We start from the raw sequence: 22,694 nt of genomic DNA, 5'->3' as shown, positions 1-22,694 counted from the left end.
CTAGAACACCTACAAAAATGTTAGGATTCAGAGGAAGAAATATTTTTCTACCTCACCCAATCCTATTGCATTAACGAAGCTGAAGTTGGCTGCTTATTCGCCAGCTTAAGTGCTGCTGCTGTGATGTTATGTCGCCTTTTGCCTGTAGATGGCTCTCTATAGTCATTTTTAAAAATACTAATCCAAGTTGATTACTGCACATATCCCCAGTAAAGGGGAATATGTAAGTAATGATTATCCAAATTGCATTTTTGTATGAAACACATTTCAGAAAATCGAAAACCAATTTTCAAAACTCACAATAACACAAACTGGCATGTTAGACAACAAGTAAATAAGACAAAGGCAAAACGTGAAGTCTCAAAATCTTGCATTTTGCAAGAAATGTTATTATAGCAGTTTACAATGGGACATTTAGAACATGGCATATGAGAATATATGGTTAACGGAGGATGAGCAAAGGGTGATGACACTTTCTGCTTATTGCTATGACCCTCCCTCCTGATTATAAAATTCTCACAATTCTGCCACTGAGGTGTGAGACACAATGTAACAGACTCTCAAAATCCTGAACTTCAGGAAATGTTGCTGTACCATTTTTAAAATATGACCCTCTGAATATGGCATGAGAGAATTCATAGGGAAAAGCTAATTGCTCTTTCTGTTGTATTGCGATGGCCCCTGTTTAGAAAAAAACATCTCAGAATTCTGACACAAAGGTGTGAGACACAATGTAACAAATTATGAAAATCATGAAGTATAAGAAAATTTACTGTACCATTTTTTTAATATGACCCTCTGAACATGCCATGTGAGGATTTATAGTCAACAAAATAGCACCCCTTCCGCTGAATTACTTTTTCCCTCCTTCCTCGTTACCAAAACATCTTAGTATTCTGACACTAAGGTAAGAGAAGATTTGTAATTACAAAACTTCTCTGTTGCATTTCTGCGTTGTGACATTCTGAACATGGCATGTTAAAGTATATAGAAAACCTAGATCAGAACAGGTTAAATGTAATTCATAGTGATTTATATTTTTTTAATTCTTTCTAAATGAAAAAATGTTTTTCAGTGATTATGACACTTCGCTATTACATAAAATATGCTTCAATGCCAAAATAAATAATAATGGAAAAAATACCCACAGTGGACATTCATAGTTGCGATTATAGGAATGTTATATATCAGGTGAGTAGCTGTGTCAGCATGCGTAGGCTGCAAAGGAAAAAGTAAAGGATTATTCCATGCTGAAAAGAGAAGAAAGGAAACATAACATGTTGGCTGTGGAGCCTTCTTCAGGTGTGAGAAAGACAGGTCAGTAAGCAAAGATAATTTTCTTTATCTTTGATGACAACATCAAAGATGTTAGGAAGTTTTACAGCTAACAGCTCCACATAAACTTCCTTTTATAACTAACCTCATCAGATCCCTCAACTCCCAACTCTTCCAATTTCTCACTTCAGATAAGGATAAAAAACTCAATCATCTACAGAGAAAAACCATCAAAACCCCTACCACCTCCACCAATCCTAGCCTCGTTTTTACTATACCCTTTGACCTTTCCCTTTCACCCTTTTGCATCCTCAGCTCACATATTTTAAAATTACAATAGACTGTATAGTATTTATGTTTAAAATTAAGTTAAATATGTCAAAATATCAAAATCCAACTGCACAGTGCTATCTTAACAATGCTTGTCAAATCTCAAACAAACCTGCATAGTATTTTTAAAATATTTCAGCAGAGGATTCAACTGGAGTATAAATGAAGATTCGACGATAATTTGTTTTGGGTGAATATGGTTTTCTGTGGAGTTGCAATGTTGGGCATTATTGGACATTTCTCGGTGACCCTGACACGTGTTACACACTCGCATTTCCTGCAAATATTAAAATGGTTATGGTTTCGCTGAAAAATCCAATCGACTAAAGACAACGTTTACATCGCAAAAGAATCCCGTCCCTGGGTGGACTCGAACCACCAACCTTTCGGTTAACAGCCGAACGCGCTAACCGATTGCGCCACAGAGATTGACTGGTGTTTTCTTTTCTCGAATCAGAGGTTTTCGGTTAAAAAAAAATCTCTTACCGTTTATTTTGCCAGATGGTAATATTTCTTCTGCACTGTTAACCAATAATTGAATTTCATTTTTCGCAAGCTGTGTGAATTTCATCAAAAACAAGTTTTCCAGAAAGGAAATGAACACATGCATTTAACGAAATCAAGCCCTTTGTGATTGCCCGAAATGGTACGTTCTGTACTACAAGATAGGAAGAAAGACACGGCTGGGATTTGAATCTCAGTTCTTTTGTTTAATAGAGAAGCGCTTTAACCAACTAGGCTACGGTGACAGGACACCCATCACCTTTTACAGCCGCTTGGACACACCGCTCTGAGACATCTGCGTTCAGTAAGCGTTTAACCAGCGCTCAGACCAAATTGCCTCTTTTACATAGCAGCCCCGACACTGAGAAACGAAGAGAACTGGCTTTTATCTGGCATTTCCATGTCCAGTGCGTTTGACATCTCCCAAGGGCGACAGAGTTCTTTTGCCACACTATTTCTTCTTCTTTTTTATTTCTGTACGCTTTGATAAAAAACGAGAAATCATGCAAGGGAAAAATGTCTTTTTTTTCATAGAGAAAACGTGCACCAGGAAATGTTGTGTTGAGAAGAAATGATTTAACATGATACGTGACCTAATTTATCGGAGCAATTGCTCAACCAACAAGGTCTGGAGAAGTTGGAGAGTCTGGTGGATGTGATAATTATACGGTGTTGTGAAAGAAAACAGTCTTTCTTTGAATTCTCAGTCAATCGGAATTTCAGTGCGAAACATAAACCCCTTGTCTGATTTAAAGAGATTATATTTTAAAACTCATAAAAAAATCAGAAAACACATGTTTCTCACTTTGAAATTTTAGACGGAGCGGTGCATTACTAGTAGCGACGCTGACCACCCTATGGGGGAATTCAGGTCATGTGAAATGCCAGCGGTTTAATAAACAACGCGTCTGGTTTCGGATCATAAGATTGCAGGTTCGACTTCTACCTGGCTCGTGTAAATTTTATTCAAGCTCCTCAGTAATAGATGTATATTATGTAATGAACCGCACCTGAAAGCAAACGTTGGGTCTGTTTCCTTTGTTTTCCAGCATGAAATAGCAAATCGTTACAAAAAGCAGCTGCTAATGTCCAATAGCGGGGTTTTTTTTCAAATTACATTTTCAGGCTTCAGACACTTTTTAATAAAACAAAAGTGTCCGGAAACACATTAACTTTCAGGTTTGCTTGAACCTGTATTAAAAAAAGTTATCTGAAACTTCCGGGATTCCATTATCTGATGTAGCTGTCTCTAAAGTTGGACGTGATGTTAAGCAGATATGAACTGTGCCTTTTCACTTAAAAAAAAAAAAGTTAATTTTTTTCCCCTTCACTCCAATGCTGGAGACTGTAAGCCTGTGTGAGCTCCACACTGCGTGTCCTGTACTGCTCGATTTTGTTTAGATTATCTATGTGGTGTACAGATATAACTCAACTGCATGGTGTGAATTCCATGTTCAGGACCAGCAGAACCTGAAAGAGTAACAGCTGACCTCGACATGATTTGAACACACAGCCTCCTGATCTGGCGTCAGACACGCTACCATTGGGCCATGAAGTCACGGCTGTCTGTGCCTTTGAATTCCCCAAAGGAGACAAATCAGCTTCACAAAAAAAAATCTCATGTGAAGTGCGCAGCTCTTCCGAAGAGAGTCTCTTCTTACCACATTTTATTCTTCCTGCGCAGCTCTTGTGTAGGTGTTGTTCTCAATTACAGATACAGGAACACTGATTGTTTTTTCTATTTTTTTAAATTAAGTACCCCATGGTGCAACGGTAGCACGTCTGACTCTAAATCCCCAAGTTCATTTTCAAAGTATATCGGAGTCAACTGATACTGATCAGGTTCTGCTGCTACTGAACCTGCAGTCTTCACCTTAAAGTTCAATTCCCCAAGCCTTTTGACCTTATATGTCCATCCCTTCTCGTCAAAATTCGTATTTTCACAGGGTACCCTTCAGAAATCGCAGTATAGAATGAAAAAACTCCAGTAGATCTCAGCCGCTGTTGGTGATTTTCCTTTTAAAATAAATGAATCTCTGGAAATTTTACGGAGTGTATCACTTTCACTGAGACCGAGAAGTATTAAGCTGTACATGCGTCTTTGTGGCTCAGTTGTTAACAAAAAGGGTGGTGGTTTGAGCCCCTCCAGGGACGCTATGAGCCTTTTAATGTACACACCCTCCTCAATTCATTTCTCCACGGCCGGTCTTGTATCGCTAACAAATACAGAGCCCGTAGGAGGCAGTAAGCTCGCATATTTTTTTTCTTATAAAATATACTTTATTCCGAAAAAAACACATCTCAAAAAGAAAACATCTCACACATCATCACTTCACATAATTAAAACAACGGCGGAATGGCGGTGATTGTCCGTTATCAATCTTTGCAAGGGTGGGCGGATTTGCGCTATTATGAGAGTCCCTCCAAACCCTACCGTTTGCTGTAAACCATTAATCCCTGTACAGGGTCCATAGGCCTTTCCAGTGCTCCTTTGCCGTGGGGAAACCCCATTTAGCAATGTCGCGCTTCATCCTTCTCCTGAGGTCCGCCAGGATCCTCTCCTCCAGCTCTCTCGCTCTCCACTCGATGTTGTGCCGGATGAGATTGTTCCTCGCGTCCCACAGGCCTTTTTTTGTGAGGGACAGCAGCAGCCATATCAGGAACTGCGTCCCTCTGTCCAGTCCGGTAGGTGCCAGCCCCAGCAGAATGTACTGGTAACTGAGCACCGCACCCGTCCCCAGGAGTTGCATGGTGTTGTCCATTCTGCCCCACACCGCCTTGGCGAAGGGGCAGCTCCAGAACACGTGCTCCTGAGTCTCCTCGACAAAACACATGTCCCGGGGGCAATGCGGGTTCCTGGTAAGCGAGTGTCTGTAGAGGACCTCTCTGGTAGCCAGTCTCTTGTGTACGGCCATCCAGTTCAGGTCCTTCAGTTCGTTGTCCAGTTCTTTAGGCTGCGTCCTTTCCCAGACTTGTCTGGGAACTTGCAGCCTTTCGTCGGCGACCAGATGCCCCCTCACCTCTTTCTACAGAGCTCTGTGGTTGGTGCAGAGCTCTGGCTGTCTCGTGGCCTCGTACCTCCTGCTCCACTTGACAGCGTGGGTGTAGAACTTTGGTCGCCTCTCTGCCTTGGGCCCAGTGTTTGACCACTGGACCAAGTGCCTCATCGGGATGGAGAGCCACAGCCTGACAAAGTACTGGTACTTGTGCCCGATGGGCTCCCGCAGCGCCCGACAGAGGTTGCAGTAAAAGATGCAGTCGAGTTTCAGGGGGAAATGTGGGACATCTCGACCCCCTTCCTCGACCGGCTGACACATCCGGTTTCTCGTGATGTACTCGTACCTGCCGCCCCAGACGAAGTCGAAGATCATCCCTTGCAGCGCTCGTCTGAGTCTGGCCGGCAGCGGGTACACCACCGCCAGGTAAACCAAAGCTGGCAGGACGTCTGCTTTCAACACCATCACTTTCCCTGTGTAGGACAGCGACCGCGTTTTCCACAGACCCAGCTTGGCGTTCACCCTGGCGATCCTCTCGGTCCAGTTGTTGGTCTCGTTGTCCCGGCTCTGGAAGGAAACCCCCAGTATTCTGAGGGGCTCCGTGCAGAGCTCGAGACCCTCCGGCGCCGTCGTCCTGTGCTTCCAGGGCCCGAAGAACTTCAGTTTGCTCTTTCGGTGGTAGAGCTTCGACACCGAGGCTCTGGAGTATTGCTCCATGACCTGCAGGGCCCTCCTCAACCCCCTGTCTGACCTCAGGAACAGCGTTGTGTCGTCGGCGTACTGGGAGATCTTCAGGGTTTCCCCCGCGCCTCCCAGTATCTCCAGGCCGTCGATGACGGGGTCCCGTTTCACCGCCTCTGCTAAGGGCTCTGTGAAGAGAACATAGAGAAGGGGTGAAAGGGGGCAGCCCTGTCGTACTCTGGATTCCTGGGGAATGAAATCCCCCAGAATTCCGTTCATGTTCACTCTGTTGCCCACGTCAGAGTACAGAATCTGAATCCAGCGGCTGAAACTCTCTCCGAAACCGAAGCGTTCCAGCACCCTGAACAGATAGCTGTGGTTCACTCTGTCGAAGGCTTTCTCCTGGTCCAGGCTGACCACCATCATGGGCACGTTCCGGTCCTCGGCCCAGGCGATGGCGTCTCTGGTCAGCTGGAGGTTCCAGCCGACGGATCGCCCCTCCACCCCACACGTCTGGTCGCTGTGGATGATGTGGGGGAGGGTGGTTCTCAGTCTGCCGGTCAGGAGCTTGGACAGGATCTTTACGTCCACGCAGAGCATCGTGATCGGCCTCCAGTTTTTGAGGTCGGCGGCGTCTCCTCCCTTGAAGAGCAGGGAGATGACGCCCTCCCTCATGGTGTCTCCGAGTTTCCCCCGGCGGAAGATCTCCTGCACCACTTCCACCAGATCTGCCGCCAGGGTGTCCCAGAAGCAGGTGTAGAATTCCTTGGGGAGCCCGTCCGGCCCCGGCACCTTGCCATTCTCCATGGACAAGCACGCCGCCTTCAGCTCCTCGGCCGTTATCGGACCCTCCAAGTCCTCCCTCACCTCCTCCGGTACTCGTGCCTTCAGCCCCTCCAGAAAAGCATTGCCTGCCTCCACCTCCGTCTGCTTTTCTGAAAAGAGCTCCGTGTAGAAAGCGGTGGCCGCTTCTACTTTGTCGCTCTCGTCCAGCACTTCCTCTCCATCTCCCCGTCTCAGGCTGTGGATCACCCTCTTTTTCTGGGCTCCCTGGACCTGGTTGAAGAAATAGGAGGAACAGGTTTCATTATTTTCATAATGCTCCCTTTGTGCCTTGACCAGGAAAGCCTTGGCTTTCTCGGTGTGCAGTTTGCGGAGCCTCTCCTTCAGGTCCCGTGCCCGGGCTGAATTGAAGGCTCCTCCCCCGTTAGCCGAGCTGTACTCCTCCTCGAGTTGCCTCTGGAGACGTGCAGCTTCCTTCCTCTCCCTGGCCGCCTTCCGTCTGCAGTACATCTGCGCCAGGGTTCGGGTCCCGTCCTTCACCGACTCCCACCATTCCAACACGGAGCTGTAGCCGTCTCTCAGATCAACCCAGCTCGCGTAGTCTTTCCGGAACAGTGCCCTGAAGTCGTCTTCCTCCAGTATCTCCCAGTTCAGCTTCCAGTACCCACGACCGAATGCCGGCAGGCTGGTGTTAGCCACCACCGTCAAGCGACCGTGGTCGGAATACCACGCCGGGGACACCGTCGCCGACTCCAGGGAGCAGGTCGTGTGCAGGAAGATGTAGTCCAGGCGGCTGCACACTCCCAGGGAGTTTTTCCAGGTCGTTCCGGCGTCATTAGGGCGGCACCGTCTGAAGCAGTCTACCAGGGAGAACTGCTTGAGTAGCGACTCCAGCTCTGCCGAGCTAGCGTCTCTCCCCTTCTCCCGGTCGACGTTGAAGTCCCCGCCGAGCACCATCTGTCTGTTGGTGGTGCAGCAGCTGGCCAGGTCAGCAAACACTTCCTTCAGGATAGAGGGTTCTGTTGGAGCATAGACGTTAATTGCTCTCAACTTCTTCCCCCTCCAGTCGATGTCTGCGACCAGGATCTGGCCCTGCACCACCGAGAAGGAGGAAACCAGTGTCATCTCTGGGTTTCCGAGGAGAATTCCCACTCCAGAAGAGTGGACCCCTCCTACGCTCCAGCATGATTCTCCCTTCGTCCATTCCCTGGTGAATGTCAGCTTGTCGCTTTCATCCTTCAGGTGGACCTCCTGTAAGAAACAAACTGAGAAAGACTTTGAGGCCAGATCATGAAAGACTCCCCGTCTTTTCACGGGGTCTCTCAGCCCTCTCACGTTAGTTGTTAGGAAGGTTAGTTTCACAGTCATGGTTAAACTAGTGAAAGTTAAACCTCCTCTCTGTACTTACAGTTGAAACTTGGGAGTCTACATCTGGGCACTGTTTAGCCTAGATGTAACTCCTCTCGTTCGGGTCCTGGGGGGAATATGCTGGGCTCCCTCCAGGTTTCGCTGGGGACTGAAATGTAAACATGCTGGACAGGTCCAGCCCTACCATCAGTCCGGGCTCCAGGGTGGCTTCGAAATAATCCTCGTCGTCCTCGAGGATACTCTCCGCCACCGCTTCGGGAAGGCTCCTTTCTTCCCTTTCTCCGGGAGTTTCGGGGGCCTCCAGTTTCTCCTGGGCCTCGGGGGAAGGGGGCTCCAATTTCTGGGCTGCCTCTTCCTGTTGTTCCTGGGCCTCGGGGGAGGGGGTTACCTCTTCCTGGGCTGCCTCCTCCTTTTGTCCGTGGGACTCGGGGGAGGGGGGTTCCGTTTCCTGGGGAGCCTCCTCCGGTTGTTCCTGGGCCTCGAGGGAAGAAAGTTCCATTTCCTCTAGACGAGGAAACGGTTTTCCCTTACCACTCTTTTTTTCTGTCCTTCCGAAAGTGGGTCCGCCCTGGGTCTCTTCTCCAGCTATCGCTTTCCCTTTTTGCTGGGAGTTATCCAGGACCCTTCCTCCGGTCGGCCATCTTGTCCCTCTTCCTGGCGGCCATCTTGTGGCACCGATGCGGCTGGGGGTGTGACCTCGGCAGTTTCGGTTCTCAGCGGGGGAGGTGCGGGTTCTTTGTTCTCAGCCCTCTCCCTTTGTCTGGAGACCGGTTTCTGCCTGCCGGCTTCCACCACCTGCGCAAACGAAGGTTTGCTTACCTTACATTGGCGAAGGAGGTGTCCCTCGGCGCCGCATCCGTCGCACTTTTTGGCTGCCCGGCAGGTTTTTGCAAGGTGCCCGTCCTCATTGCAGTTGTGACATCTGACGATGTCACATGTGTTTGTCTTGTGGCCGGACTGTCTGCACTTGCTGCAAAAATCTGGCATCTTGGGGTAGTAGAGGTACCCCCTGTCGGCTCCGATGTTGAAGCGAGCCGGGGGGTGCTGGAAACCGTCAACGCCCTCTGGGTCCTCCTTCAGGAGGACTCGGTACTGGCGTTTGCCGTACCAGACGCCTTTGTCCCTGATCTCTGTCGGTTTTCCCACCACGGTTACATACCTCCCTAGGTACGCTGTTACCCGTTCCGCTGGTACGTAGGGATTGTATGTGCAAACCGTGATGGTCCTCTGATTCGTCTTCCTCATCGGCTCCGGCCTGTAATCAGAGAAACCAGGGTGCTTACCTTTCTCCCTGATCAGTCTCGTTGCCTTTTCGTACGATGCGTCCGTAGCCATGTAGGCCTCCATGTATCTCTCTGCCTTGTTGTCCTGGAGGCAGTAGAGATCTCCGGCCACCAACTGCAAGATCCCTCGCAGGAAGGTCATAAAGAAGGCCTTTGCAGTCGGCATCGGCTCCGTCTTCTTTGTCCAGTGGAACCGGATCAATATCCTCTTGTCTGCCATCTCTGAGGGAGAAAAAAAAAAAAGGAGGGAAAGAGAGAGAGCAAAGGGAGCAGCGAGGGAGCCCTGGCCTTTGTCCTTGTGGGCAAAGCCCAGCTAGGTGCAGGCGCAGGAGGAGAGAGAGAGAGGGAGCGGATAGCGCTTCCGAATCTCAAGGTGAAAAGAAAACACCGCGAGCAGGCCACGTGTACCTGCTCCCAGCCAAGAGGCCAAGGAGGCAGAGAGAGAGAGAGCGAGCGAGAGAGAGAGGGAGCAGATAGCGCTTCCGAGTCTCAAGGTGGAAAGCAAGCACCGCGAGCAGGCCACGTGTAGCTGCTCCCAGCCAAGAGGCCAAGGAGGCAGAGAGAGAGAGAGCGAGAGAGAGAGGGAGCGGATAGCGCTTCCGAGCCTCGAGGTGGAAAGCAAGCACCGCGGGCAGGCCACGTGTACCTACTCCCAGCCAAGAGGCCAAGGAGGCAGAGAGAGAGAGAGCGAGAGAGAGAGGGAGCGGATAGCGCTTCCGAGTCTCGAGGAAGAAAGCAAGCACCGCGGGCAGGCCACGTGTACCCACTTCCAGCCAAGAGGCCAAGGAGGCAGAGCAAGAGAAAGGGGGAGGGGAGAGGAGAGAGCAGAGAGAGAGAACGTTACTGCCGGATCCCACCCAGCTCAGCTGCTGCTTGGCCTTAACCCCCTAGGCTCAACCTAGAGCGATACCAGCTCAAGCACTCTTCAGAATCTTCGATCGCCTTCTAGACCTTTGGAAAGACAAGAACTGCGGGCATGCCACTTGAACTTGATCTTAGCCAAAAGGCCGAGAAGGCATAGGTTTCTTTACGGCATTCCTGAACTCTTTGCACTAATGAGCCCGGGCCTTTTTCCCGTCTCGCCGCTACGCATATGGGTCTTTTTCCGCTCTCCTGCTCCCCATGGATAGTCCCTTTGGACGTCCGTGACAGGTGCCCCTTTGGAATAGTTTTCAGAAAATGTGAGAAAAGGAAAGTTATGTACAGTAATCTCTCACACACAGCTCTCAAACACAGCATTAGAGATTGGAATCTGATTGTAAAAAAAAACTGCCCGTCTCCCCGGCATTTACCATTGCTGTTGTTTTTATTTTACATATTGTTAGCATTTTAATGAATTGTTAAAAGATTTATACACAAATCGCTAAATACAAAACGTAAAAAACCCAACTGTATGCAATTGACCATTCATATTCCTGAATTTTAAATCCCTGTGTTTATCTGTGTCCAAGTGCCTGGTGCAGCTATTTTGAAAGCATACCTCAAGGAGGACTTTACACGCAGTCTGGGGTATTTAGCTTGTACTGTGTGCCCTGTTTGCCTTTGTAAGCATTTGTTTAAAAAATAAGTTCACAATACGATAAAAACAGAGAAAGCACAAACTTAATAATATAACGATTCAAAATCAAAACCAAATCATATGAAGAAAAATCATATGACCAAATCATAAAGAAACAGAGTCAATTTCCGACTGCACTGATATCCCTTCAAATGTTTTAGAAGAACTCTTGACGTTAATAGAGTAGAAGCCTGCATTTCTTCTACTAAACGAGACTATGGGGAGTGAGTATTTTGATGTCGAACTGGGATTTAAATAAAGAGGAACACTACACTACATTGGGCTACGCGTGTGACAAAACGTTTATTTTAGACCTCTCGATAGCTCAGTTGCTAGCTCTTAAAACTGTAGAAAAAACAGCGAGTATGTCTTATGTCCCTGGTCTGAATCCAGTTTGAAGGATGGTGTTTTCTTGTTCCTTAATCAAAAAGTGAAAATTGCGAATTTGTCTTTCACTTTGACGTTCACCCGAAAGCTCAGTATACAAAGAAGTAGAGGCTCCTGTTCTGAATAATTCCGCTCTGAGACACCTGCGTTAAGTTAGCGCTGAGTCGGCTGGCTGAGCATGTTGCCTCCTTTACATTCAATAGGAGCCCCGACACTAAGAGAAACGTACAGAAATGGGTTTTATCGGGAACTTTTCATGTCCAATGCACTTGACATCTCCCACGGGCGACAAAGTTCATTTAGGACACCTTTCTTTCTTTCTTCTTTCAGCAGGAGTACAATAATGGCAACAACATGTTTGGAGTTCGGCATTTCATTTAGTCTGCGGAAACATCGTATCGGAATGAACTACCTGAGATAAAAGAGTAATTGCGGCTTCGGATCGTTTTTACAGAGCATTGCGTTGTTCTGTTCATGCTGACTACACGCTTTAGATTTGTCATTTACTGCAAGCGTTGCTTTTCCAGGTTTTTCTGAAATTCCTCGCATTTGAGCCAGCACTAAAATATTTCATTCCCGTCGCTGAATACATCGTGGAAACGGTATTTGCAACGGAATGCTGTCACACATGACACCTTTTTGTTATTCGGTTCTGAAGTTTGAAAATGAAAATAAAACGGGGGTCACCTCATAGGCTTGAAAGAAGTCCAAGCAGCATAAAAACCCGTGAATTCTCACAAATTGCATTGTGCTGCAACTTTCTTCTGCTGCTGTTATAAATCAGCCTTAAACATTTGAATGCATACCTTACTGCTGCTAATCACATTCACATGTTTATGAAGCTTTTTTCTGTCCGTTATGTTTTTGCTAAGCAGTTTCTCCGTTTTCCTCGTACTGTGATTGTCAGCGAGCACAACAAGACTGAAACAGTGTAAAAGCAGGCAAAAAAAGACAGGGTAAAACGCCTGACTGTCGGGAGTGGGATTTGAACCCGTGCCTCTATTTGGAGAGTGAAACACAATGCTTAAAAGACACGAAGCTGTGAATTTGCTGTTTTAAACCGCTCAACTATCCTGAAAAAATGTATGTTGATTGCACCAGTCGCATCCGATTTTCTGTAACTTTAGAACGATTGATACGACTGGACAAACACAATTTGTGGCATTTAGCATGACATGGAAAACGGTACCAGAGCATTCGGGTCCGGACCACCAGACTCAGAGACAGTTTTTACCCCCGCACTATCAAACTATTAAACTCCCAGCCTCTCTCACTCTCACCTCACCTCTCACCTATGATCTGAACCTCACAGTGCCTTCTTTCTTACCAAAAACCCAAACACACATTGAAAATCTACCTCTACCATACATGTCAAAAGCTCACTCCCCATCATTTCTATCCCTTTATTTCATTCTTTTGATGCATATTTTTGCACATAACCTGTTACTTTTTTGTTGTTTTGCACACTGCCTGTTGTTGTTTTTTGCACATCGGCTGTTGTCTCTGTCTTTCTTTTGTTATACAATTGTTTGTTGTTGTGTTTTTTTCTTTGTACTACTAATCTCCGAGAGCTAGCTAAATAGCATTACGTTATACCATACACCTGTGTATGAGTATAATGACAATAAACTTGAACTTGAACTTGACATAGTCTTGCAGGCAGTATATTATTTTATCGTTTACTCGTTTAAAAAAACATGGTCTTCTCGTTCCTAAGTCAGATTTTTAGTGCTTTCGAACGTTACTTCCAACCTGGACTGACAGCTCACCCGATCTGTTTGTGATCAGACCATGGAGTGGGAAGCTGTACCTAGCGCACGTTCCTTCCCAATGCTAAGGCGATCATTCGGAAGATGGGTGTGAAGAGAGACAAGCTTTAAAAGGGATACTTAACAAGGAGATACGCTGTAGCAGTGTGACTCCAACAGATGCTCCTGAAGAGACTGGAGGTTTAAGCCAGCTCCTTAGAGCGCTCGGCCACGTTACTCTCAACAGTGGCTCTTCAGCTCTTGTTGTTTGACCTAGTGGTTTTATAAGGCGTGGAAACAACCGCAACTTCCTTTTCTGAGATGCTTTCTCTCACGTGGTGAAATCTCGACCTCTTTGGCATCTCTGGCTATAGTTCTTCTGTAGAGCAGGCTTTCACACCTCTGCTTCTAGTGCCCTTGAAGTCATTTTATTTTTACAGGAAGACGCATTCCCTAACAATCTCTCCTGTTTTAGAAATGCTTCATAAGGCGTGTTTGATTCAACGGACAAACAGTATACTAATTGTACAATGCAGATTTATGCGGCATTCGTACTGGATTTGAGTGGGATTCTGAAATACTTCTTGCAAAGGTATTCAGACTTTCTTGAACCTATAATAAAAACACAGACCTGTAACTCCCTAGCTTCCAATCTCTGATGTTGCTGTCCTTAAACTCGGACGTGATTTTCTGCAGACGTGTGCATAATGTCCTGTTTTCTTGCAGTGTAGACATTTTGCTGTTCACGCTTCGCATTCATCTGCTTTGTGCATTGTTAGTCCGCACCTGTAACAAGTAATGTCAGCCGTCCCCTGTTCTTCTATATCTCTAGCATGACTGCGTCCTGCTGCTCGGCTTTTGTTTGTAAACTTTGTTTGTAAAGTTCAGTGTCACTTTGTCACTGTGGTCAGAAAGAATTCTTGATTCTGCTTGAGCTGCTTCATGAATTCTAGCGACTGTAAGAGCTCTTTCTAAAGTCAGCCCTTCATCCTGCAGCAATTTATAGTCTCTTATGTGCACATTTTTCCACAAGTTGATCTCTTAACATGTCAGTTTCCAATACTCCAAAGTCACAAGATTTAGCCAGTTCTCTTAGTGCAGTCACAAAAGCATCAACAGATTCGTCCTGAGACTAAGTTCTCTGCCTAAATGTATGCCGTTCCAAAACCACATTTCTCCGCAGTGTAAAGTAAGCGTCTAAGGCAGCTACAGTCTGTTCATATGTACCTTTTTCTCCAGGGAGGTTGGCGAAAATCCGCTGCACGGGAGCCCCGATACAGTGCAGTAATGTAGCACGTCTCACGGCATCCTGAGCTTCTGTAGATCCACTGGCTATTTAACAAAATCTGTAGGACTCCATCCATATCTTGTATTCCGTATACAAATCCGGAGCTACGAGGTTCAGTGGAAGCGGTGGAAAAAGCTGGGCATAAGCAAAGCTTCTCGGCGCAGATGCCATATCTTCCATGGCGCAAGCTAAACGAAGTTCGTTTCTACCAGCAAGAGAACTAAAATCCGCACTGCACTCGCTTTGAGTCCGTCAAGCACTCATCTCTCGTCGCCTTCAATGTTTTGTATCTTAATAAAAATACGTTTTTATATTATTTTAACTATTTTGTTAACTACACAGATCATGCCCTTACACCATATATTCCCGCCTTCTACCTTCGTAAGTTCTTGTAAATATTCTGAAGTGAGAGATAACTTTGAAGATTTACACTCTATTTAAATGTTATTTCACTTAATTTCAGTTCTCTTCACTCCCTGGGATAACTGAACTCACAATCGCATACTGAAGGCTTTACATGCATTATCTGTGATACAGCTTCTAATAAGAATGGAATGAAAGTGTATTAATAATAAATGACATTGTTTTAAATAAATGTGTATTGATAAACTTCATAATTAATAAAAGTGGTGTGACAGGAAAGCAAATTAAATATTACAATGATATTCCAAGCAACTGATGCGTAAATTCATTATGTCGCGACAATTTTTTTCCCACTATAAAGGGTAATATTCTAATGTAGATCCAGTGTTCCCCTTAGTCTGCTTCTGAATGTCTTCATTTCAGTCTGTCCTCTATTTCAGTAACCTCTAGAGGGCGCAGGATTGGGTTCCTTGAAGTGAAGAACAGGTTAATTAAGGAGCTGTGGACTGATTTCTGCGGCCGAGTTCGTTGTAGTCTTAAGTTAAAGAATTCTTCAATTTTAAGAAAAAAGACAGGTATGTTTTGTGTCTCATGCCGATCCTCTTCTCGATCCAAATGAAAGGTTTAATATGATCCCTCGAGAAAGAAAAGAGTCAATTTCCACCTGTAATGATTGATGGCACACCAAACATTTTGTAATATCCCCGGAAGTGTATACAGTAGAATCCTGGTTCGTAGCTTAAATTCAAGGTAACCAAGACTAAGGAAAAGAGTTGGAAACTTGATGTCTTACTGGGATTTAAATAACCTGGAACATTTCACTACATTGTGCAGTGTGTGCGAGGAAACAGCTCCTGTTATCCCTTCGATAGCTCAGATGGTAGAGCGGAGGACTGTAGTAGGAACACCTGGGAATCCTAAGGTTGCTGATTCGACTCCGGCTCGAAGGAAGGCGACTTTTGTGTACTTTAATCAAAGACAATAAATAACTATCACTCACATGTTGATCAGAAGCTCAATAAATGATGAAGCAGAGGCTCCTGTTCCGAATTCCCTTCACGTCTGATGGTCTTGTTCTGACCGAGATCAATCTAAATTGGTGGAAGGGATTTTAACTAATCTGGTCTTTGAATTCAGGGACTGCTCTATCTGCTTTGTAATTCAAAAATAGATACCAATGTCAAGTTTTTTGTAGATAAAGTGTTGTCTGTTTTCAAAAGTTAGGCACTTAATTGGCTTTATGATTTGGTATTGATTTTGTATAGTTATATTATTACATTTGTGCTTTCTCTGTTTTTATCGTATTGTGAACTTATTTTTTAATCAAATGCTTACAAAGGCAAACAGGGCACACAGTACAAGCTACTCTGCACTTTTGGGAGTATAACAGGTTCGATATAAAATCGCAAAAATGTAAAGGGGAAAATACCCCAGACTGCGTGTGAATCCCTCCTTGAGGTAGGCTGTTGTTCTATTGTTAGATAAATACGACGTACTGTGCACAAAATGCTGCATAAAACAACCTGATATTTTAATAATTATTATTTTATAATTTGATAAGTGTGAGGCCCCGGATTCAGTTCACGTTATCTTCAGTCCTAATTTTTTTTAAACATGAGATCTTCCCTTCCTCTAGTTGAAGTCACACGATGAGAGCGATTTTTTTTTTCCACGTTGCGATCCAAACAGTCTGACAGTGACCAAACCAGGACGGATTCTGCTGGGAGCCGGACTGAGGTCATTCTCACTCCCTGTGCTGGTACACCTTATGTAATTTTCACAATTGCGATAGACTTCTTTAAAAAAAAAGTAGATATAGCCCTGAAAAAAAGCCTTAGCTTTATCAGTTTTTACATTAATCGATTTTGAATCTAAGATCGAATTTTTAATAGGTTCAATTTATATTTAAATTGAAATATAGCATGCATACCTAATCCACCAACGGGCAGAGCAATATTTTATGGTGGATTTGTATGGGCATCTGTATGATACCACTACAGCACTGGCGCAGGTGCAAAATCCACTTTCACACGACTTTTTCAGTGTCTTCTCTCTCACATGATCCGGAGCGCAGGAGCTTATATCGTTCAAATGTTATTGATTGCTGATCGTTCAGTGGGGGTCCGGATGTGTCTGTGCGGCTGAAACCGGACGGCACCGTCCCAGTGGGCAGTGATTCGTCGAAGATACGTATATATCATGGTGAAAATACGGCTATACTTATATATACGTTGTCGCGATGTATAATCAACGTCGAATTGCAACCGTAAAATCGACAACATTAATAAATGCATATATAACGTCGAAAACACATCTGACACAGTCCCTGAGGCTTTTTACTGTTAATGTCTTGTGTGCCGCAACTAGGAGTATACAGCAATCTGCATCGTGCACGAAGTAAATTATTTTTGCAGTAATTACTTTATTTACACGTGTATACTAAATATAGTAATAAATATAGTCCCACCCTACATCGACATTAAAAGAAAGTAAGGAGCACAAAATGCATTACTTGAAGAATGCATATGCAAGGCAGGGGGCCAGGAGATCTGGACACTGAAAATAATAAGTTTCTGGTTCTAATTGTTAGGACAATTAGACAGGGTTTGCAAATGGTGGACAAAAATCGTCTTAATTTCCATTGTAATATTTTTTTTCTTGGAAATGTAGAAGTTGTGCATTTTAAAATTTATATTTGAATCAAAATGTGTTTTTGTTTTAGTGCGTTAATGTAATTAGTGTTTGTCATTACTATACTGTATATTGCCATGTTACCAGAATTTGTAGCTGAAGTTTAAGACTAGTTGTGTTTTTTATGATTATTGCCCATATGTTGATTGTTATCGATTGTATACAATGTATAATTTGAAATACATATTTTTCAGGTGTGAATGTGTATTTTCTGAATAAATTTCTAAACCAAATCATTGGCTTGATTTACTAGTTTCTACACCAGTAAAACCTATCTTTGATGTATAATAGACCTCTACTCATAAACGTATAATAGACCTCTAACCATATACGTATAATAGTCCTCTAAAGTTATCCGTATAATAGACCTCTAAATTTATCCATATAATAGAACTCCAACCATTTATGTATAATGAACATCTAATCATAGACGTATAATTGACGTATAACAATAGACGTATATTAGAATTTCATTCTAGGCAAATTGCAGACCACATTTATACGTCTAAGGTATGCGTTTAAGACATATATTATACGTCTTTTGCCCACTGGGGTGTATCAGGCTCCGCTGCACAGCAGCGTAAGTATAAGTGTATAGATGAAACCTTTAATGTATTGTTCGGTTTCAATCAAAATGCTTTACTACTACAAGAGAGAAGTATAGTAAGAAGGATGGAACAAAATGTATGATTTATTGGAAGAAAACGTTTTTTATTTATAAGCTCGTGTCATCCAGCTCTAATACAAAAGCGACTCGCATCTTCAGCCCTTTTTTTGTTTGTGATCATTAATTTCTTTAGTTATAATCAACATTGAACTTTTTTAAAAATTAAATGACAATAATCAAACACGCAGACAGATTTTTTGAAAGTATTAGGAGTTGACAGGGTGCCCCTTCGGAATAGTCGTCAGAAAATGTGAGAAAAGGAAAGTTACGTACAGTAAGCTCTCATACACAGTATTCGACATTGGAATCTGATTACAAAAAAACTACCTGTCTCCCCAGCATTTATCGGTGCTGTTGTTCTCTGAGTTCTCTTAAGAAATACCAAATTATCTCCTAATTGCGACTTGCTCGCTGAATGATCTTTCAAGAAATCCCGAGTGAGATTCAACAGGTGTTTCCTGCAACAGCCACGACAAGTGTGAAGACGTTCTCTGGATTTCCCGAATATGACGTTAAATTAGTTCAAATCATTTACCAGGCTTCCCACGTACAAAAAGGCCCAAGGACTCCAGCAGTCTTACAACCACTGTCCTGTTTGTCTCACCAGACACGATCTCTATTCTGTTGTAATCCACGATGACCCCGTTCTTCAGGTGATTTATCATGTCCTTCCTCGCCTGTTGAGAGGCCATCCTGATCTCCTCTGCCGTGGCGTGCTTCATACACGCCCTCTTCAAGTGAGCAGGAAGCTGATCAAAAGTATTCAGGCACACCTTGCACACCAGGGGAATCCTTGCAGGTTTCCTTTGAAAATGAATAATATAATTTGTGTATAGAAACAAGCTAAGACTGATTTCTTAAATTATCCTTAATTTTCTCTCTCATAGTTTGAGCATAATGATTTTATTGTATTTATATCAGACTTGCTCATTGCTCCAAATGAAATAATGGCTTAATATAAAAAAGTGAACTCTTACTTGGTCTCAGTCACAGACTTTCCAATAGGAGCCATTGTGGAGTTCAAAAACTGCTGGTCCTAGAAGTGGGGAAGGAATGTTATAAGATAAATTGAATTACAACAGAAGGACTGGCTGAGGGAACACTGGAATATATACAAATTCCAACTAGTGAGGAGTCCATATAGACACAGCTACCTTTCATATTCAGTATAAGATGGAGAGATGAATTGGCCCTGAAAATTCACTGCAATGAGAGACTGCTCCTGCCACTGTATATGAACAAACATACATGCTCATCTATATTCATTTGCAGTTACATTATTGCAATGAATCTGTATCCAAAAAAGGATGTGCTCCATCTCGTCAGTAGATTGGATTCCAAAACTGATTTGGGTCAATATACATTGCCTTAGAAGATAAGGTACAGTCTACTGTAGGGAACCATCAATTTAGAAAGCATTGGCCTTCCCTGGGGGGCAGGTAGGTGCAAAAGCTTATCATGTTGCCATAGTAGACAAAGTTCTATAAAATGTTAAATAACTTTAAAAAAAGCATCTTGGTCTTTCAATACTGTACAAGGTGAATTAAACTGTCCCTGGTAATGCAAAGTAATGAGAAGCATCCCAGAAACTTAATCTCTAGAAACATTAGCTGTTTCATATCATGTAATTTAGTGTGATGTTGTCAGAATTCAAGGACATTATCACACACAGAAATTGGTTCAGTTGAATCTAAAAAACACAGCTAAACATGGGTTTAAATGTAAAATAGAAGTCTTACCTCTTGTCAAAAGATTTAATTCAAGAAGTGAATCCTTCTTTGAAAAAAGTAAGTTAAAATGAAAATGATTGTTAAAAACTGGGCTTTCAATAAATTACAAGTTTAATCTAATACTGCTCTGATCATGGTAGCAGGAAGGTGTGTAAATTACTCTGTACCTTCTCCCCAGGTGTCTAAAAGACTGACCATTTCCAAAGATGGCTGTTGAAAGCCACTTTCTACTAAAGTTAAAGTTCTACTAAATAATCAATGTAATCCATGTTACACCTCATTCACCTTGTTTTTTTTTTATTTTAACCCTGAGATTATAGAGGTTTAATACCTATGGTACCCATATTCACCCTTTATTTAATACACCATAAATTTAATATTTATTCTTAAATACTAGAAAGAGCTCTCAATAAATTAAATGCCCCATTGAACTGGCCCTGATTATATTCCACACCGTGGCATGCACATGATGAGATTCTTGATATTAGATTAGAAAAAAAATATCAATGCACTGAGAGACGCTTAAGAATAAAGATGCATCTGCCTGACTGCATATTAGTTTTAAAAGGTTATCAGCAAATGTATTTAAAAGTAAAAATGTAAAGTCTTACCTCTTGATCGTAGTGGTGATTCAATATCCAGGACCTTAGTCAAGTCTCAGAGTTACTGTACCTCCTGTCTCGATTGCAGGTGAAAAGTGAAAGGTATATTGCACTCAGCAGAAAGTTACCCCGAGCAAAGACTCCACCCCTCCCAGAAAACAGCACTCCCCTTTGGCAAAGCAGTGGGTGGAGGAAGCCTTTGCTACCATTATCAAACACAAAAATCGTTATAATTTAATTTTAAAAACATGGCTAAGCATGGGTTTAAAGTATATTCAACAGTGCAGGTGCATCCAAAGAAATAGAGTTTCCCAAGCCCTCAGAAAGAATTACCATTTCCAAAGATGTCTGTTGTAATTTACACACCTTGCCCCAAGGTCCAGTCAGTCAAAAGCATCTTTATTAATAAGCCTCAGTGCCTTGGTATTTTTTACTAATCTAATATCAAGAATCTCACCATGTGCATGCTGAGCTGTGGAATATATGTATTGTTTTATATACTGTAAAATCGAAATACCACCTCTTTCTGGTTACTTATCCTTTATTGCATAATCAGGGCCAAATAAAACTAAATCAGTGTCACCTGCTGGGTTCAAAATGCCTTCAGGGGACACCAAATAGGAGGCACTGGACTATAAATACCCATCCATGTTATAACACACTTACCAAGGGTTTTTTAGTTTACTCTGAGCTTTGAGAGATTTAATACCTATGGTACCCATATTCATCCTTTATTTAAGGGAAGTACACATCTTAGACACACAGGAAACTCCCTTGCCCCAAGGGAAGACCGATACTTTGGATGGTAATGATTGAACCTGGCTTACAACAGACATCTTTGGAAATGGTAATTCTTTCAGATGGCTTGGCAAACTATCTGCCCCAGCTAAGACGGGTACTTTGGATGTTAATGCTTGAAACTAGACATCTTTGGAAATGGTAATTCTTTCCGAGGGCTTGGATTTCTTTGGATGCACCTGCACTGTTGAATATACTTTAATATAGTTTAAACCCATGCTTAACCATGTTTTTAAATTAAATTATAACAAGACAGGAGGTACAGTAACTCTGAGACTTGACTAAGGTCCTGGTTATTGAATCACCACCACGATCAATAGGTAAGACTTTACATTTTTACTTTTAAATGCATTTGCTGATAACCTTTTAAAACAAATATGCAGTCAGGCAGATGCATCTTTATTCTTAAGCGTCTCTCAGTGCATTGATATTGTTTTTACTAATCTAATATCAAGAATCTCATCATGTGCATGCTGAGGTGTGGAATATATCTTTGTGTTAAATGGTGTTGTTTTGTATATTGTGTAATTGAAATACAGCCTCTTTCTGGTTACAAGTATTGGCTTAGAAGACTTCTCCTTGCATTGTATAATCAGGGCCAGTTCAATGGGGCATTTAATTAATTGAGAGCTCTTTCTAGTAGATATGAATGCAGAATGGATACAGATTAATTGCAATAGTGTAACTGCAAATGAATATAGATGAGAATGTTCACTTTTTTATGAAACCATTATTTATTTTGGAGCAATGAGCAATACAATAAAATCATTATGCTCAAACTATGAGAGAGAAAATTAAGGATAATTTAAGAAATCAGTCTTAGCTTGTTTCTATACACAAATTATATTATTTATTTTCAAAGGAAACCCCACGAGGATTCCCCTGGTGTGCAAGATGTGCCTGAATACTTTTGATCAGCTTCCTGCTCACTTGAAGAGGGCGTGTATGAAGCACGCCACAGCAGAGGAGATCACGATGGCCTCTCAACAGGCGAGAAAGGACATGATGAATCACCTGAAGAACGGGGTCATCGTGGATTACAACAGAATAGAGATCGTGTCTGGTGAGGCAAACAGGATAGCGGTTGTAAGACTGCTAGAGTCCTTGGGCCTTTTTGTACGTGGGAAGCCTGAAGACACATTGGCAAGGTGAGATATTTTTAATTTGTAAGGCTTCTGTAGTTTCTTTTTGAAATCATTGTTACAACATATTATGTAAAAGCATGTTGAAAAGAATCTACCTGTATTCCAGTGGCCCTGAGCAAGAGGCCGCTGTCCAGGAGGAAGAGATGCCAGAGGCTGCTCCAGAAACTGAAGCAGAAGCGGAGGAGGAAGGGGAAGATGGAGAACAGTAAGACTCTCTGCTAAATAGGGTTTCTAGTGCTTTATTTTTTATTTGCACGTTGTATGTATAAAAATTGATTTTGTTTCACAGAGGCAAGAAAAAATGTAGCCTTAATTGGGATGTCAGTTAATTGGTAGATATACATATTCACACGGGGCCACATCTAAAGCCATTTTCTCCCAGAAGCCAACTAAGAAAACGGAAACACTTATAATACATGTAATTGTCCATGTGTCTTATTTCTACAGGGTGTCAGTTAAAGGTAATCTAAAAGCTCTCCAAAAAAGAGTTGCCCTGG

At 43.2% G+C, this 22,694-nt stretch overlaps 1 non-coding gene and 1 pseudogene across 1 annotated transcript; one reads left to right on the top strand and one right to left on the bottom strand.

Annotated features, from left to right (window-relative positions):
- LOC138242338 (zinc finger protein 850-like) overlaps nt 1–22,694 on the top strand; it is a 1,462,105-nt pseudogene that overhangs the window by 754,976 nt on the left and 684,435 nt on the right.
- On the bottom strand, nt 1,961–2,034 carry trnan-guu (transfer RNA asparagine (anticodon GUU)). The gene has a single exon. It is a non-coding gene; the product is annotated as a tRNA-Asn (tRNA).

Source organism: Lepisosteus oculatus, chromosome 14 (assembly GCF_040954835.1).
Source record: "Lepisosteus oculatus isolate fLepOcu1 chromosome 14, fLepOcu1.hap2, whole genome shotgun sequence".
Lineage (NCBI taxonomy): Eukaryota > Metazoa > Chordata > Actinopteri > Semionotiformes > Lepisosteidae > Lepisosteus > Lepisosteus oculatus.
This window is presented reverse-complemented; position numbering and strand designations above follow the sequence as displayed.